Source organism: Octopus bimaculoides, chromosome 3 (genome assembly GCF_046866305.1).
Source record: "Octopus bimaculoides isolate indiv1 chromosome 3, ASM4686630v1, whole genome shotgun sequence".
In the NCBI taxonomy this organism is placed as follows: domain Eukaryota; kingdom Metazoa; phylum Mollusca; class Cephalopoda; order Octopoda; family Octopodidae; genus Octopus; species Octopus bimaculoides.
This window is the reverse complement of record NC_142930.1, coordinates 162,782,100-162,794,599: the sequence shown is the minus strand read 5'-3', so window position 1 is coordinate 162,794,599 and position 12,500 is coordinate 162,782,100. Positions and strand designations below refer to the sequence as shown.

Sequence of the window (12,500 nt, the reverse complement as noted above, 5' to 3'; positions counted from 1 at the left end):
ACACACACACGTCTGTCTTTTACTCAAAATACACTCACCATTTCTTCTAAGCGCTCTCACTTTCTCATATTTTCTCGATTCTCTCTCATATTCTTACCATTTCTTAGTTTCACTCTCTCTCTCTCTCTCTCTCTCATATTTTCACCATTTCTTTGAGTCACTCACTCACTCTCTTACACTTTCTCCGTCTCACTCAACTCTTTCTCGCAAATAAACCTTCACCCTTTCTCCCCTCTCTCTTTCTCACTCACTTACTCTTTCTTTGTCTCCTCTACTTCTCTTTCTTGCATTCACGCATATTCTCTCCCTTTCCCTTTTTCACACACACAGGCACAGCACAACGCACACACAGCACAACACACGCACACACACATAATCTTTATCTCGTCTATACGCACTCAAACACGCGCGCGCGCTTTCTCTTTCTATAATCATCTATTCTCTCTCCCTTTCTTTCACACGCTCTCTTTTCCCTTACGCATACGCGCACTCTTTCTCTCAGACATACATATTCTTCCTTCCTCTCTGTCACACACAAATAGATTCAGCCACACACACACACACACACATTCATACATACACGAACATTAACACTGAAGCGCTAACCCTTTCCTTCTTTCCTTCTCCCTCTCTCACACCCACTCTCTAACTTTTACTCTCTCTATCTTCCCCCACCGTTTCTTTCATACTCCCTATAGTAATAATAATAATTTTAATAACGCACGGAGCGTCAACAGAGCCAGATAGACAAGCTGGTATCATTTTCCAACACTTTGTATATCAAACACAATAACACAACTGCTGCCAGATCCGAAAATAAGTTGTCGCTTCTTAAGAACAGGATTTTAAAGGAACCCCCAAAAAAGAAAAAAAATCGTATATGTTTACATATTTATTCCAACTTTATCATTTGCCTGAGCTGCCTCTATATCTATACATACACATATATATATATATATATAAATCGAAAGATTGTTTCCTTTTTCTCTCTCAGGATACATTTTTACCTGTCTCACTGATTCAAACCTAGTATTGTTTTGACAATCTTTCGCAATTTATACACCTGTTCTTTGAATCTTTCCCCAAATCTTGTCTCTATAAGTGTATATATATATATATCCTGAAACTACATAGCTTTCAATTTTTTAACACATATATACATACTTATATAAATATATATACATATATATATATATATAGCCATTCATATTTTTCACCTTATAATATCTACGTTAAACATATATCTGCCTATTATATATATTAATATAAACACACACACGTATATAATTCCTCTTGGATATTTACCATTGTTGTTATTGTTATTACTTGAGAAACGTTTTCACGAGAAATCTAATATAATAATGGGTGAGTTTTTATCGGTTTTTCTTTGATTTTTTTTTAATTATATTACGACAAATTCTTTCTGTTTTCACAATAAATGACACTTTTTTTCATGTTAATTATGGAATTATATTCTTCCAACTAAACAATACACACAGCCAATTTATGTATGTGTGTGTGTATATATATATATATATATATATATATATATATATATAAACTTGGTTTTCAGGTTCTAGTGTGCCTCCCGCTTCTTCTATAGAATGGAAGAAATCCCGTTAGCAGGAATTCTGTAGGAGGGGGACAGCAGGGATTGCCCCAATCCCCAATTTTTTTTTTCTTTTTAATATTCCTTCTTGTTGGCACAGCCTATTGATAACCTAATATGGTCTCACCAAACCTTCGTCTTCCAAATAAAAGACAAAGGAAATTGGATCAATTCCAATGAAAGCAGTGGTGCTTTCTATGGAACAAACTCCGGGATTTTTTATCTTTGTTTTATTTTATTTTTCACCGGAATTTAACCCATATTTAACATCTGCAATGCATGTATGTGCGTATATATATATATATATATATATATATATATATATATATATATATATATATATATATATATATATATATCCTTATATCTATTGACTGCAGTTTCTCTACATGTATATATAACGACTGCTTATTTGTGCATTTCTCCTGAAAATGAAAATAAGAAAAGTATTTTGTCTATTTTTGCTGGAATAAATAAACTTCTGTCTCTTTTCCTTATCCCAATTTGGCAAAACAGATGCCGCAATTTCACCGATTATATTCTTCTCCCTGCCAGCGTAAATTTCACTAAACTATTTGTCTCACAAATAATAGTTTATAACATTTTTTTTTCGTCTCGTTATGTTCGATATAACACTGTTTAATTCGCTCATCTGTTTCAATCTTTTAGACAGTTAAACTTATACCTTTATAACTGAATTTAAATAACAAGAATAATAATTAGAAAAGTAGAAAGAAGCTATCAATCCTTCCTTCTATCCTTTTGAGAATCAGAAATAGTAGAGCAAAAGAAAGCGGTATTTTTTCCAACTCATTATGTTCCCGAGTTCTATTCCCGCTGAGGTTAACTCTACCATTTGTACTTTCGAGGTCAATAGACTAAGTACTAGTCAAGTACCGAGGTCGATGTAATCAACTTTCCCCCTTCCTGTCAAAATTATAGGGCTTCTGCGAAAATTATAAAAAAACATTATAATTAAATCTCTTTTATGTTCCGAGTTCAAATCCTGTCGTGGTCGACTTTTTTTTTTTTCCTTTTCTTTTTCGGTTTTCCAAAGTTGATAAAATAGAAAATTCTACCTTCCACAAAATGTGTGTGTCCTGTACTAAAGCGAAAGATTATGGATTGCTATGGGCGATGGAACGTCGGACAAAATACTTCTGCAGTATTATATGTTCCAGCGCTTTACGTTCCGAGCTCAAATCCCATCGAAGTCAACTTTGCATTTGATTCGTTTCTGGATGATTTAAAAAAAAAAGAAGGGAGGGCGTTCAAGAATTACAGTAAATATAATCGACTGTTCTTCAGGACAAAATTTCTGACCTTGTACATGTGTAAATTAAAAAAAAAAAAGAAATGATTATTTATTATCGTAAGGTGGCGAACTGGCAGAACCATTAAGGCACGGGACAAAATGCTTAGCGGCATTTCGACCGTCTTTACGTTATGGGTTCAAATTCCGCCGAGGTCGACTTTGCCTTTCATCCTTTCGGAGTCGATACATTAATGACCAGTCAGATCCTGGGGCGGGGGGGGGGTCGATATAACTGACTTCCACCCCCACCACCTCAAATACTGCTGGCCCTGTATCAAAATTTGAAACCATTATTGTTTATTATCGAGATTAAAACGTATTTTATTTAGTCTCCTGTACACAGATCATGAGCTCAAATTTCCCCTGGGCCATAATTTTTCATACCGTGCAGGGAGGGGGTGATAAAAACCAATATTATTTAGCTCTAGGTCGTCAGCTGTGATTGAGTAAACCTATAATGAAAGCCGTTTCATTCATGGCCATTCCAGTATTTTTCTATATCCAGGACATCATTGTCTTGTGTTTATGGTTTTTACTTTTAGGATATGCTTTAAGGAAGCGTTGCTGTTATTTTGGCAACCCAGCACATATAGGCTCTCTCTTCGATCGTATTGCTAGGATGCATGAAGTACGTAACGAAGCAACTAAACCCTGCTCTTTTTCCTTCACTGGATGCCTTGTTAAAAAGAATTATAAATTCCATTGGGATCAACTTTGCCTTTCATCAACACAACTCCCCTCTAGAGTTGATAATATTTATACCATTAAGAGAGTAATTTAACTGACTAGACTCAAAGGAGAAGATAGAAATTATTAATATTGTGAGGAGGTGGTTGATGGCTCGAACGTTTAGTGATAAAAATTTACCATATCTTGTTCGATATCTCACTGGTTCGTGTTCTAATCCTGCGGGCGTCTGCTTTGCCTTTCATCCCACTGAAGTCGATAAAGTAAACATCAGAATAATATACTGATGATCGATGCACTTCTCGGTATCCTTTCGTCTTTAATTGCCTTAATTGCGAGTCAGAAACCATTAAGTGTTATTTATACGAGTGCTAGGAGTTACGCTCTAGTTGCCTGTCTGTAAAGTATTCGCAGGTCCTGTTTGCAAACACGGTTTCGATTTTTGATAGTAATCGTGTTGGCTCACTTATTTTACTTCGAAAGGCCATTTATTATTTCCCCAATTCGTATTATTAAAAAAAAACCAAAAAAAAAAAACCCCACAACATTCAAAACAAACAAAACAGTATTATTATTCAAGCCTGCCCCTACGATCAAAGGAATTTAAAGCGTGACCAAATCGTGTGTTTGTCTATCTGTCTGTGTTCAAATATTGTGTATCTGTCTATATATTTAGTGTGTTATTTCAGTTAAAATGGAAAAAAAAAAAAAAAAACCAGTAGGGTGCCGTAAGAAGATAAGACTGATATTTCTCATAGGTCGAGCTTACTATGTAAAAGTTCATTTCGTTGGTTCGCTTAGCTTCACAGTTAGTGATTTAGAATTCCCAAGAGAGACGTTGAAGTTTTTATAGATTGGCAGAAATGGTTAAAGCATCGGACAAAAATGACTAACAGTATTTCGTCACAGCTCTTTACGTTTTGAGTTCAAATGTCGCTGAGGTCAACTTTGCCTTTTATCCTTTCTGGGTCGATAAAATAAAGTACTAGTCAACAATTCGAGTCGATAATATCGATTAACAACCTTCCCACAAATTGCTGGCGTTGTACCTAAATCAGAAATCGTTATTATTAATCTCAAAAAGGCGACGAGCTGGCAGAATCATTAGCGTGTCGGACATAGTGCTTGTTTCTTCCAGCTCGTTACATTCTCAGCTGAAATTCTGCTGAGATCGATTTTGTCTTTCATCCTTTCGGGATCGATAAAATAAAGTACCGGTCAAGTACTTGGGCCGATGTCAGCAATTTTCCTCCCTCACTCCAAACTTCAGGCCTTGTTGCCTATAGTGAAAAAAACAAAAAAACATTCTTATTATTAATCTCCAAATCGATGTAAAAAAAACTCACTCAATTAAGGTAATTTTAGAAAGGTATGAATGTTGAAAACATGTCTTATCTCTCATTTAAAAATAACAGCAAAACTAAATTCAGTCTAGAAAACAAACAGAAAATCCCCAAAAAACATTGCGGGTTTTACCCGCTAGGTTGGAGTGCGGGGGAGGGCGGAAACGCGCAGTCTTCGTTCACGAAAAGTCTTGTACAAGACAAAAGTAGAGGGAAGCTAGAATGGACGAGAAGTATTTCATGGGAGTAGAAATTCCCCAGTTCACTGTTAGAACACTTTGTTTTTATTTTATGTCTTTTTTTTTTTTTTTTTTTTTTTTTTTAATAGTCAGTCATACTTTGCTGTTCTGTCTGTCTAGTTCCCAACTTTTCGATATAACACTTATTAGATTTGCCCGCCGCTCTTCTCATCTTCACGTTCTTCCTTTTTTTACCCCCCCCCCCCACTTCACACACACACACACACACACACTTCTCTATTTCTGCCGCTAAGGCTGGTTTTCCCTTCCTATCTCACTACAGAATATAGCCTAACCCACCCACACATTTTTCTCCCCTAGGGTAGTCCTGGAGAGATATTTATATATCTTTTACTTGTTCAGTTATCAGACCGCGGTCATGCTGGGGCAATGCCGTGAAGAATGTTTTTTTTTTTGTCGAATGAATCGCTACCAGTACTTTTTATTCTTAAGCCTGATTCTTATTCTATTGATCTCTTTGTCGAACCGCTAGAGAACGTAAACGCACAAACACCGGTTGTCAAGCGGTGGTGGACGCACACACATACACACGAAGGCATCTTTCGGTTTCCGTCTATCAGATGCCCTAACAAAGCTTTGGTCAGGCCAAGGCTATAGTAGAAGGTACTTGCCCAAGGTGCCACACAGTGGGACTGAACCCAGAACTATGTGGCTGCAGTCGGATGACTCAACAAATAAAAGATTTGTGTATGTGTGTGTGTGTATATATATATATATATATATATATATATGGGTGGGTGTATATTTGTATACATACATATATGGGTGTGTGTGTATTTGTGTATATATATGGGTGTGTATATATTTCTATATAAATATACACGTGTATATTTGTATATATATATGTGTGTGTGTGTGAGTGTGTGTATACATATGTGTGTGTATATTTATATATATGTGCATGTGTGTGTGTGTATATTTATATATATATGTACACGTGTGTGTATATGTGTATACAGGTACACATGTGTGTATATGTATATACATGTACACGTGTGATACATGTATGCATGTGCATGTATATATGTGTGCTTCTCTTACATCACAGTGTCGAGCAGGCTTGCAGATGCTGTTACACACCACCTGTCACAATGTGCTTCCAATTCTGTCTTGACTGCATCATTTTTTTTCCCATCGTGACCCAAAATGCTTGACCAAATCATCTCCCTTCATCGTTGAGGCCTTTCAAGTGCCCTTTTCTTATCTCTTGGCTACCTCTCAGCAGCAACTGGACAGGTCCACCTGTTGTCTGTGAACCTTGCAATATGTGTGTGTGTATGGCTTAGTGGTTAGGGTGTTGCACTCATAATTGCGAGATCATGGTTTCACTTCCTAGATCAGGCAGTGCAATGTCTTTCTTGAGCAAAACACTTCATTTCACGTTGCTCCACGATCACTTTGACACTTGATGCATGGTACACCATGCACCTGTTCTGACAACATTGATTTAATGGAGAGAGTGAGCTGATGTTACGTCACATACATTTGATCACTATAAACAAATCATTTGTGCAGGTCATGTGGCAAAAGGCCAAACGTTCACACATTGTCTTCAACAGGAGAGCCCGTCGTGTGTGTGTGTGTGTGTGTATGTAGGGGGCTGTTTGTAAGTGCTCCTTTTGTACATAAAATTTTTACCGGTATTAGCATATAATTTTACTTATTTGGCATTTTCTTTCTGAATACAAGCTGTCTTCTCTGGAAATTTTCCTTTCTTTCCAGAAAATGCTATGTCAACATAAGTTTTGCAATTCTTATCTTCATTGAATGTTTATATGACATAAATCACATTAACCTTGGACCAGTGGTTCTTAACCAGTTTTTTTTTTGTTGCACCTACTGCCTTCCTTTTAAGTAGATGTTTTGCCTAGCACCCACCCAAGTGGCAAGTGAGGTATCATCACTAAACTAACTTAACACGGATGATGATTTATTAAGCTTTTAACAGTGAAATGATAAAAAAATTGATGAAGACAAATGTTACTCTTTTACTTGTTTCAGTCATTTGACCGCAGCCATGCTGGAGCACCACCTTTAGTCGAGCAAATCGACCCCACGACTTATTCTTTGTAAGCCTAGTACTTATTCTATCAGTCTCCTTTGCCGAACTGCTAAGTTACAGGGACGTAAACACACTAGCATCGGTTGTCAAGCGATGTTGGGGTGGGGGGACAAACACAGACACACAAACATATACACATACATACATATATATATATATATATATATATATATACATATATACGATGGGCTTCTTTCAGTTTCCGTCTACCAAATCCACTCACAAGGCTTTGGTCGGCTCGAGGCTACAGTAGAAGACACTTGCCCAAAGTGCCACACAGTGGGACTGAACCCGAAACCATGTGGTTCGTAAGCAAGCTACTTACCACACAGCCACAAGTTAATGACTTCCCTGTCCCTGACGAGATCTCATTATATTTTAATAACCATTACTAGTTTCATCATGTATAATATAATTACTACTAGATGTAGTAATTAGTGTGGTAATTATGGTTCCTCATTGCCCTCATCACTGTCCACTAAAGCCTAATTCCCATCTTCGACATGCCCAGCACCCCCTTGGGGCTGGTACCACTCAAGTTGAGAACCTCTGTCTTAGATAATACAGTTCTATATTTGAGAGATGAAGAATTATGTACATTATTTACATTATTTACATTTGTCCTCATCTTGTTTGTTGTTAACACAGCATTTCGTCTGATGTAATCTCCAGCCTACATCAGGTGTCTTGGAGGAATTTCAAACGTGGGTTCTCATTCTTAAGGTATCTTTCGATGTTGTTGTTATTATTATTATTATTATTATTATTATTGTTATTATTATTATTATTATTATTGTTATTATTATTATTATTATTATTATTATTGTTATTATTCAGGTCACTCAATATGGTGTAGTGGTTAAGAGCACAGGCTATTAACCCCAAGATTCCGAGTTCGATTCCAGGCAGTAACCTGAATAATAATAATAATAACAACAACAACATTGGAAAAATACCTTAGGAATGAGAACCCAGGTTCGAAATTCCCCCAAGACACCTGATGAAGGCTGTGAGTGTGGTGGTGGCGGCGGGGTGGAGGGTGGACTGAAATCATGGTCACTGCTTTTCTGTGCTTCACAAGCATAACTGTGACTCCCGAGTGAGTAAGAGTTGGTGGCCAGTTTCATGGTTTTTTGCTAATAGTTTTAGGTGTCTTTGGAGTCGTGGGTTGACATAGATACATGCTCAGGTCTTCCACCCTTGAATCAACTGAATATTGATGATACTACAACCTGAGGGAGAGAGTATCAACTGCACCAGTACCCCTAATTCATACCCCCCCACCGTTTCAGCTGAGTACACTGGAGCAATGTGATATGAAATGCCTTTGCTTAACTCAGGCACACAACTTGCTTAACTCAGGCACACAGCTTGCTTAACTCAAGCACACAGCATTGCTTAACTCAGACATACAACATGCTATTTAGTCTGTGAGTTAAACTCACAACTTTTTTGATTGTGAAAAAGTTCTTATGAAATATTTTCAGTTGTACATTATTTCTGCCAAATTTCATTGAAGATTTCATTTTGAATGAAATGGTAAATTTTAAATGCACTGAAAATTAATTTTCATTAATTATAAAAAATATTTGACAGAATAAGGATTCAGTCTCATTATGCAGCACCTTGAGCAAGTGTCTTCTGCTATAGCCTTATGAGTGGATTTGGTAGATGGAAACTGAAAGAAGCCCATTGCGTGTGTATGTGTGCGTACTCTTGTCTTGTCATCACATGATGGTTGTAATTGAACTTTGTCATCATACAAGTGAGTCTTCCACGTAAAACATGTCTAGCTATGGAAAAACAAATATCTTGTCTGGAAACAGGTGGATGTTGGTGACAGGAAAGGCATCCATCTCTAAAAAAATCTGCTTCTACATATTCCGCCTGACCCATGCAACCATGGAAAAGTGAATGTTAGATGATGATAATGAATGAGTCTGATGCATTTGACAAGGTTAAAAGGTTAATATTCTTGTGTTATTGTGACACTACATTAGTTTGTTGTACTTGATGTTTGTATTTCTGTCTTCATTCATGCTTTCCTGATGATTATGCCAAAGTCACTGTGGATTTGATTGGTGAACAGCAAAGAAAACGATAGCCAAATATTTCTTCATATTGGAGAATGCAAGACAGCATTCTCTTCCCAAGTATTCCAGTCTGCATCATCTTCCGAGTGGCTCCTTGTTAGCCAGTGGTCAAACTGTCCAACTCATGCCAGCATGGAGAGCGGACATTAAACGATGATGATGATGATGATGATGATGATGTTGATTCTGTTTTCTTCTCTACACTTCTTGACAATTGGCATATAAGGCTTCTACTCTCTCTCGATTCTGCCCTGTTGATGACTGTACACAGAGGACCAAACCTCCGGCTCCTGGTCTATTTGAAAGACCTAGAATAAGAAAAAGCAGTTGTAGTTTCTCAACTGGAGTCCATATCAACTCCAGGGATTCATATAAGATTTCTGGGGTCTACACAAACAAAATAATAAATTAGGGACCCACAATAGTTTGTTAAGTGTCCATGGAAAGATTTTGTTTTAGATGTATTTATTACAAGAAACAGCAAGATTTTTTTATTCTGTAATGTTTTACACAGTTCAACCTACACGAGTTAAAATAACAAAGTAGGAATTTTGAAAGAAGTTTCTATAAAACTAGTTTTTATACGTTGAATGGCAATGGGGGTCCACCAGAATAAAATAATAATCAAAGGGACGAATAGATAAAAAATGGTTGAGAACCACTATTGTAAGCGATGCTGTTAGGTGTGTCCACACCGCCCACCCCACGAATAGAGGGTTTTCACTTGTGGCTACCTATTACTAATATCATTTGAGGATTTTGGGTGTTTGCTAGAATGGTGCACACTGCATGCTATAAAGTATGTGGATTATATGGAGACCCGAATGACAATGAATGATGGAAACAGACTCTAGAAGGAGTTTCCCCAAGACACCTGATGAAGGCTGGAGGGTATATCAGCCGAAACGTTGTGTTACCAACAAACAAGATGAGGACAAATATCCGTCAAATGTAAATAATGTACACAATTCCTCATCTTTTAAATATAGAACTAAATAATAATAATAATAATAATAATGATAATAATGATAATAATAACATTGAAAAATACCTTAGGAATGAGAACCCAGGTTTGAAATTTCCCCAAGACACCTGATGAAGGCTGGAGGGTATATCAGCCGAAACGTTGTGTTAACAACAAACAAGATGAGGACAAATATCTGGCAAATCTAAACTGTGTAAATAATTCCTCATCTCTTGAATATAGAACTTTATGTGCTGTTCTTGATAACCTTGTACTTATAAAGAAGAGTACAAACTATGGATGCATGTGTAATGTGTTGAGCCTGGTGTGTGTGTGTGTGTGTGTGTGTGTGTGTATTTGTAAATATGTGTGTGAGTGAAGGTGCATGGATTATTGGTTAGGGTATTTGGTTCACGATTGTAAGGTTGTGAGTTCAATTCCTAGCAATGCAGTGTATTCTTGAGCAAGACCCTTTATTTCACGTTGCTCCAGTCCGCTCAGCTGGCAAAAATGAGTAGTACCTGTAATTTCAAAGGTCCAGCCTTGTCACACTCTGTGTCACGCTGAATCTCTCAGAGAACTGCGTTAAGAGCACATGTGCCTGTGGAATACCCAGCCATTTGGATAATTGGATCAACGAGAATCCTCCTTGTCATAACCAACAGCATGTGTTTTTCAAAATCTGTTGCTCTAAGGAAGACAACACTCAAGCCAATGATGGAGCCTCTACATGGTTATTCAATCAGCCTAGAAATAGCAGCCATATCTCTCTTAACTCACACTTCACTACCTTAAATAAAGGATCATCATCATTGTTTAACGTCTGCCTTTCAAGCTAGCATGGGTTGGACGATTTGATTGCGGACTGGCAAACCAGAAGTCTGCACCAGGCTCCAATCTGATCTGGCAGAGTTTCTACAGTTGGATGCCCTTCCTAACGCCAACCACTCCATGAGTGTAGTAGGTACTTTTATGTGCCACCGGCACAAAGGCCAGTCAGGCGGTACTGGCAAAAGCTCAAAAGGATATATTAGATATAATAAGAAGCTGTGGTGGTCATGGATAGAATGCTTTTTGATCGTGTCTGCTTTGTCAGAGCTTATCTGGGAGTTAAGAATTAACATCAAAATACAAGATGCAAATGATATGGTTGCAATCAGAAGTTAATGTTGAGGCTGAGATTTAGAATAAGTGTGTGTGTATGTCAATTTTATGTATGGCTATGTATATCATAGTGTGTGTGTGTATACCATTGTGTGTGTTTCTGTATCATTGTGAATGTATGTGAATGTCTATGTGTGTCAATCTTTATGTGTTTCTGTGTGTTTCTATGTATGTGTCAATGTGTATCGGTGTGTGTGTGTGCGTCTCTCTCTCTCTATCTATATATATATATATCAGATTGGAGCCTGGTGTAGCCATCTGGTTTCACCAGTCCTCAATCAAATCGTCCAACCCATGCTAGCATGGAAAGTGGACATTAAACGATGATGATGATATATATATATATATATATATATATAAACAAATAGTAAATGAGTATATGCATATATACGTACAGGTATGTGCGTACCGACATCCACCTGTATGTATAGGTGCATATCTGGGTACAGGACATTGCAAACAAAACGTAGACAAGAAAACACACAAGCCACATAGAGAACATTTTCCTTCATCAGCTACCCCCGTTTTAACACCGGCGTTTCGAAGAGCTGGGTAGGACGCATCGTTAAAACGGCTCTTCCCATGGACTGCAAATTAAATTTGTATACACAAATTAAACCTTGCCATGGAGGAATGTAGTGGCGGACAAAAAACAAGACAGGAAAACAAACGGAAAAGGCTATACGGCCAGACGGGATATATATACATATATGATTGTGTGTCTATGTGTGCAGCATTGTAGGAATGTCTCCATGTGTGTCACTGGGTATCTGTGTATCACTGAATGTGTGTCAATGTTTATCACTGTGCACGTGTCATTAGGCTTGTGTCATTTTCTTTGTGTGTCTATGTGCATCACTGCATGAGTATGTCTGTATATTGTTATATGAGTATGTGTGAGTGAGTGCTATATGTATCATAGTGTGAGCGTTGTTGTTGTTTAACCCTAGGTCAGCTTTGATCCTGTAGACTCGTATCTATAACCAAAGGCATTTTAACCATC

At 37.3% G+C, this 12,500-nt stretch overlaps 1 protein-coding gene across 4 annotated transcripts in view; it reads left to right on the top strand.

The window, feature by feature from the left end:
- The window catches only part of LOC106883996 (phospholipid phosphatase-related protein type 1), a 212,906-nt gene that overhangs the window by 7,595 nt on the left and 192,811 nt on the right, over positions 1–12,500 (top strand). Inside the window, exon 1 of one of the 4 annotated variants that reach the window (XM_089349930.1) lies at positions 1,227–1,365. The exons of the other annotated variants lie outside the window; for them this stretch is intronic. The gene's annotated coding sequence lies outside the window, so the exon portion shown is untranslated. Of the gene's footprint in view, positions 1–1,226; positions 1,366–12,500 lie in introns of those variants that run through there. 4 annotated transcript variants of the gene reach the window in all.